Genomic DNA, 6,163 nt, shown 5'->3' on the forward strand with positions numbered 1-6,163 from the left:
TCAGTGAGTCCTATTTTGTTTTATATCTACTTTTTGGGAACTAAAAAACAAATATTCTTGCTCAAGCTCACAAAGCAATTTTGTTTGTTCTGGTAAAAGAGCAAGGCTGAAGCAGGCTTACCTGTAAACAATTTCTTTTTCTTTTATCAGTTCCACATTTTCCACAGATTACTTGTCACAATGTCAGAAAGGCACCACTTGAAATAAAACCAGGAGCCTGACTCAGGTATTGGACCGCTGAGATAACACTGCAGAATTGGGTTCCGGGGAAAATAAAAGCAAGATAACAAATCAGAAGTTCAGCTTGCTAAGCTTTAGCTAATATTATTTTGTGGTCCTAAAATACCTCACACTTTAGATACCTTACAATTAAAAATAACTACCACAAGAGTAGTTATTACACCAGAATGCACTATTGGAAAAAAGACCATGCTGGCAGTGAATCCCAGAGGCTGTGAACAGGGACCCTCTTTATTTCTTGGCCCCTAACTCATCAACTGCTAAACCCAAAACCGTCAGTACAGTTCTCTAAAGCACTCATGTGACTGTATGGGTGTGAGTGAAATGCTTTTAACAATTTGTCAGAGCAGAAGCACTAATTGATCCCCAGCTCAGCTCTGCTGACACATTCAGTGCATCAAAGGGCCCTGCCCTGAGTGAGCAGCGAGGCTGGGGCTGCCCAGGATGCCCAGATTTCCTGCTGGTGACAGCCCCAGACAGGCCCTGGCTCCGATGGCAGAAGCAGGGCAGGTGTGCCCTAAATGCAGATAATTGGCCAGGCTGGTAGAGCCAACACGAGCTGCTTGCAGTGCCAGACAGAGCAGGTTCCTCTGACTGCTCATACACCCATCAAACCCAGCCTTTACCAGGATCTGAAAAATATGGCTCAGTTGTACATTTTCCTGGCAGTCACAAAGTTCTTAGCTCTGTCGTAAAGAAAACAGGAGACCCCCACTACAGCAAAGGCTGGGCAAGAAGCTGAGAAAGTTTCCCAGCTTTATTAATTAGAACTGGTAAAGTACAGATGACTCAAATTATGACTCTACCTGTGTTTAATGGAAATGTATTTAAATGTGTGTTTTACATTTGCAGTATAAGTATCAGAGTTGTTCAAGAGTACCGTGAAATAATTTGCATTGAAGCATTAATGGGATAGGATCTTCCATTTAGTACAATTTTTATCATGTGGCTTTTCCAGGTAACATGAAGAATGTTTGCAATCAAAATAGGAAATTAACTTATTTTTTAATCTAATAAATGCATCTGAAATTTACTTCTCATCTCTTGCTCCATGTTGAGGCAACATAGATAACCTCTTATAGCTTTCTCTAAAAAAATTAGTTAAAATTACTTAAACAATGATCTAGAATTTTTAATTCAAAGTAGCTCACATTGACACTTTAATGTAATTATGATAAAAGCATAAATAAAAGCACACCTCTTGAAAGCTAATTTAATAATTTGAAGTAATTATCTCAGTTTACATATGTACAGAATTAATTTTTTTTCACAAAATTAAAAAATAATTTTAAAGCATTAAATTTAAAAGTAGACTATGTTTAAACTCCGTTTTATAGTTACATTATACACAGATATAATACCATATCATGTAGGTTTTCTTTATATTACAAAATACTGAGGTACTGATGTTTAAAATCTTGAAAATTGAAGCAAGTATATTCCCATCCTCATAAATTCAAGCTGAATTTAGGTTTTAGCACAGTTCAATGGGTTGAAAAGCAAGAAATCAGCCCTAGAAAAATGGGTGAACTTCTTAAAATTAGAAACTACATGAACACACTCCTTGCTCTTCAGATTCCTTTCTGACTTACATTTTGATGGTGTGCATTGCTCCCAGTCCAACTGAGTGGATAACAGACTGCAGTTTAACCCTTGCTGTGCTATGGCCTCTTCCCAAGGAAGGAACAAAACGTCCCCTGACAAGGGAAATGATGCCCTGCTGAGGGGGCTCCAGCACTGGTGGCTGACAAGCAGCTCTGAGTGGGGCAGGAGCACCCAGGAACTGAGTGAACTGAGTGCAGAGAGAAGAGGATTCTGGCTGGAAGCCTGTCCAGGGCTTGTTTAGAGAGACTGAAAAAAATTTCAATCATTCCCAGAGACATATTGGTACAAAAATCTTTGTGCTATTAATTCCCCACTCATTTTGAAATTTCATTATGCTGAAATTTTAGCATTTAATACCAAATCTGTGTTTTCTCACCCTCTCTTCTCCCCAGCTATCTATGAGAGATTCCTGTGAAGTTTTATTCCCACTGAAGGATCTGGTTACCCCCTGCCCTGGCTGGAGCTCAACTGGGTGAAAAGGTTACATCCCCCAGCTCAGCAACAACTTCTCACACCACCCCCCTGGGAAACAGTGGCACGCTTTCAAATCACTCACTGCAAACAGCTCAGCTGACAGCTCCCTAACCTGATTCAGTCAAACCCATCAGGTTCAGTTAAACCAAAATCAAAAGCACCCACCCAGGCCCAGGAATTGCCAACCCCAGCCCCTCCCACTGTTCTCACCCCACCTTCCTACCAGAGGTCAGCAGCTCCTCAGAGCTCCCACTTTAACTGATGGGTTTGGAGGTTTATAAATACCAGTAATTGCAGAGGGTTGGGTTTTTTAACACAGTACAGTCAAAGACAGAAACCAGCTCAAAATAGAAATGAGAGGAGAAGGATGACTTCTTAACCAGGGATGAAACAAGCATCCTTGTAGGCAAAGGTGTGTGGCATCTGAAGACCCTCATACAAACCTGCCACTGCTTCTGCAGAGTTGCAGTTCCTCTTCTAAGACAGATTGCTCTAGGGAGCCTTGCTTTCAGCTGGTATTTAGGGTAATGGGCTTTTCCACTCCTTGAATTAACCAAAAACAGCCTCCTCAAGAAGAAATTTGAAAGGTTTTACAGACAACTCAGATTTCAAGAACACTAGCAATACATTCTTTCTATGTCACAGCTGAGATGGCCACAATACACAGAATATCATGACACAATAGCAGAGGGCTTCAAGCAGCTCCCCTTCTTGCTCTTCAGCCCAACATTTATCCCCTCATGTTGATGCATGGCACCTGCGTGCCCTCTGTTCCCTTTGGTGGTTGCTCAGTGCACCTGGGCACTCCATGGCTGTCAGTGCTGCTCACCTGCTTTTCACAGCTGTGCCCACTGGGGATGAGGCTCAGCCACAGCCCCACTCCCAATCACCACAAACTGTGCACCTACATTTCCATATAAGGGTTTTTATCTCTTCACCCAGAAAAAAGAGTTTAAAGCCTAACACTGAAGATGCAGTGACTATTTATAAGGCAGCCCGGTCAGAACTGTAACAGCTATTTCTGTCTGTAAGTAACTGGTATGTTGAGGTGGTACAGAAGGAAAGGACTATAGTTATTATGCAAAGCCAGAGGAAAGGGATTTGGGGAAGGAAATGAATTATCACCCTGAAATTCAAGGACAAGATAAGATATCCCTAAATCTTAAAAAGTAGAAGCTATTTAGGAAGAGTTATGGCTTTGTACTTTTCCCTGGTTTTGCAGTCCCTGTCAATAGTTATATTTTATTTAGTAAAATGCATTTTTCAATTTGCATTTGTGTATTTGCAGACTGATCTGATGTTACCTTCCCCTTAAAAAAAACCCAAAACAACCAAAGTCAGTGTCCACCACCTGTCCTCCCACTACTAGCCAATAAATCTGGTTCAGCCTGGGTTATTTTCTCTGTACCTTATAGACTCATTTTTACCACCTCCATTTCTCTCAGTAACTCCTCAATATTGTAAGGCTATACTGCATTTATTTAGCTGCTAACACGAGATGGAGGAATCAAACTTAAATCTTTACTGCAGGTTTCCTTGCAATTTAACCCTAAATAGCAATGGGGCATGCTTTTCTAATTAAGGCATTAATTTAACCAGGCAAACATGTGATTGTATGATCTACACTGCAAAATAGCTATAAAAAATAGCAAATGCTTAGCTGTGTGATCCATTTTCTGTTCTTGACAGCCCAAAAGGGAATGGCTTGTACTTACCATTCCATTACTGAGCTATTTGTTCCTGTTAACTTTTGTGCAGCTTTTTTCTTCTGCTGGAACCACGATATGGCAGAGCAAAGAAACAAGCAACACTGCCAGCACTGAGCGAGCAGGCAGAACACATTCCACTGAAAGAAAAATCCTGAAAAATATCCTTAAAGCAAGGCATATTTCTAAAGCTGGATCTGCACAGAATAAAAGCATGGAGGTATTTCTGAGTCTCTGAATAGCTATCCTGGAATAACCTCTCGTGCAGACACCATGGCTTCATCTACACTGTGTAGGAAAGCAGGCGTGCAGTCAGATTCACAAGCTGTCACAAGCACACAAACTTCAGTCTGCTCTCAATTTTTAAAATATGTCTTCATGTATCAAGGCAGTTTCCAGCTAGTTCAAAACTCCATTCTCCTTCATCCTTAATTCCAGTGTTAAATTTTTACCATCAAACTAATTCACCTACTCTCCCATGTACCTCTCCCAGCTGTATCCCAACTCCACTCCATGCTGTTTTCCAGACTTTGATTATTTCTTTTCAGTTTCTGTTATACCTCAGGTGACAACGGTTTTATTCTTGACTACCTGTTATTCCAGACAGAACCTAAAAGGCAACCAGGTTCAGGCTTACAAAGGCAACACAGCTATTTGGGGCTGCACTGCAGACTGCCCCTAGCTTCAAGCCACTCCTAGAGCTGCCATCTAAGTACAGTAGGGATGGTATGAAACATCCTTTGATTTTTTTAATTTATCCAAATGAGTGGGACTCCACTATCTTTGTGCATATTAAGAAACTGCAAACTTACTCAACAGAGCCTGCAGAAATTATGATCCCATATTGTAAAGAAACATCACTGGGAAGCCCAAAATTAAAATTACTCATGGAAATCTATAAAGACTGCAGAGACTGGTTCTTAGATAATTTAATAACTCTTTGTACAAAACTGAAGTGAAACATGGGGTAAAATATGTGATCATCAAAGGTTTCCAGCAAAGTAGCAGCATCTCAGAGCATTGTTTATTTTTGTTTAACTAGATCACTAAAAACAGTTCTTGTGAATAAGTTGGAGGATTCCTCTTTCTTTTGAGCTAATGAATCCATTAGAAGCTAACAATCTGGGCAGGACTCTGTAGTTCTCCTGAAGATATCTTCTGAGGTCTGAGGCCTCAAGATGCATGAGCTTGAAAGAGGCAGGCAGGCTTACAAAGGTTGTGTGGGTAGGTACCACCAAGAAATCCTCTCAGTTTTGGGTTTCTAGAAGCTGTGGCTGCAAGAAATGACAGCAAATGGTGCTGCAAAAGGTTTCTGCTGTGCTGCTGTTTCTTTTGACATGGCTATTATTTTGCATCAACTTTCCAATAGCGCCTGTACTTCTCCCTAGCATGGTAGAAAGATATACTTTGATCTATCAGTAAATTGAGCCCAAGCTGCTTAAAGTATATGGTTTCTTTTCCATTGTGGAGAAAAAAAAAATCCACATTTTCTTCAGAAAGTAGGAGATTTCACAAAAAAAATCACACACAAAAAAAAAAGGCAAAACATGTATAACACATTTTACATGTGGCTCTGTCATGAAGTGGCTGTGGCCCAGCCTTGGGTATAACTGCAGCACCAAAACCTGCACTTGCATTTAGAGATCCCAGAAATACAGCCCTGCTCGTCAACAGTTTGGTGTTACTTCAGGCAGCAGCAGTCATTCTGGAGATTTCCTTCCCCTGAATCAGTAAAGAATGTCTCAGAATCACTAAGAAGAGCAGCTAGAAAATTGCTACAAGAGCTGAAAGTGTAATAAATCACACAGCTAAATCAGGGTGAAAATGTTTGCTTTCTTTTGCAAGTCATGACAAACAGGAAAACATTATACTCTCAGAAAAGTAGGCTTTGTCCATTCCCACTTTGGCACTCATAGCCCTACTCTGCTGAAAAGATGTCTCTGTTGCATAAACGGGGATTTTTAAGCTTCTGAAACAAATTGGTCTTGCAGCCCTCACTGCTTGTCATAATAAGCAAAGAAGAATAATTCCTGGGAAAAGTACAAGTTAAATCTTTAAAAAGGAGAAGAAAATGTCCCCTTTGTTCTAGGAAAATGTCAGTCTGATGTGCAACTGAAAAAGTCAAGGCTAATAATGCT

The 6,163-nt window shown here is 40.5% G+C and overlaps 1 long non-coding RNA gene across 1 annotated transcript; it reads left to right on the top strand.

Moving 5' to 3' along the window:
* The first annotated feature begins 918 nt into the window (after positions 1 to 918).
* On the top strand, positions 919 to 5,194 carry LOC137472986 (uncharacterized). Its single transcript, XR_010998542.1, has 3 exons — positions 919 to 1,013; positions 3,262 to 3,361; positions 4,111 to 5,194. It is a non-coding gene; the product is annotated as an uncharacterized lncRNA (long non-coding RNA).
* The last annotated feature ends 969 nt before the right edge of the window (positions 5,195 to 6,163 follow it).

This window comes from Anomalospiza imberbis, chromosome 4 (assembly GCF_031753505.1).
Source record: "Anomalospiza imberbis isolate Cuckoo-Finch-1a 21T00152 chromosome 4, ASM3175350v1, whole genome shotgun sequence".
In the NCBI taxonomy this organism is placed as follows: domain Eukaryota; kingdom Metazoa; phylum Chordata; class Aves; order Passeriformes; family Viduidae; genus Anomalospiza; species Anomalospiza imberbis.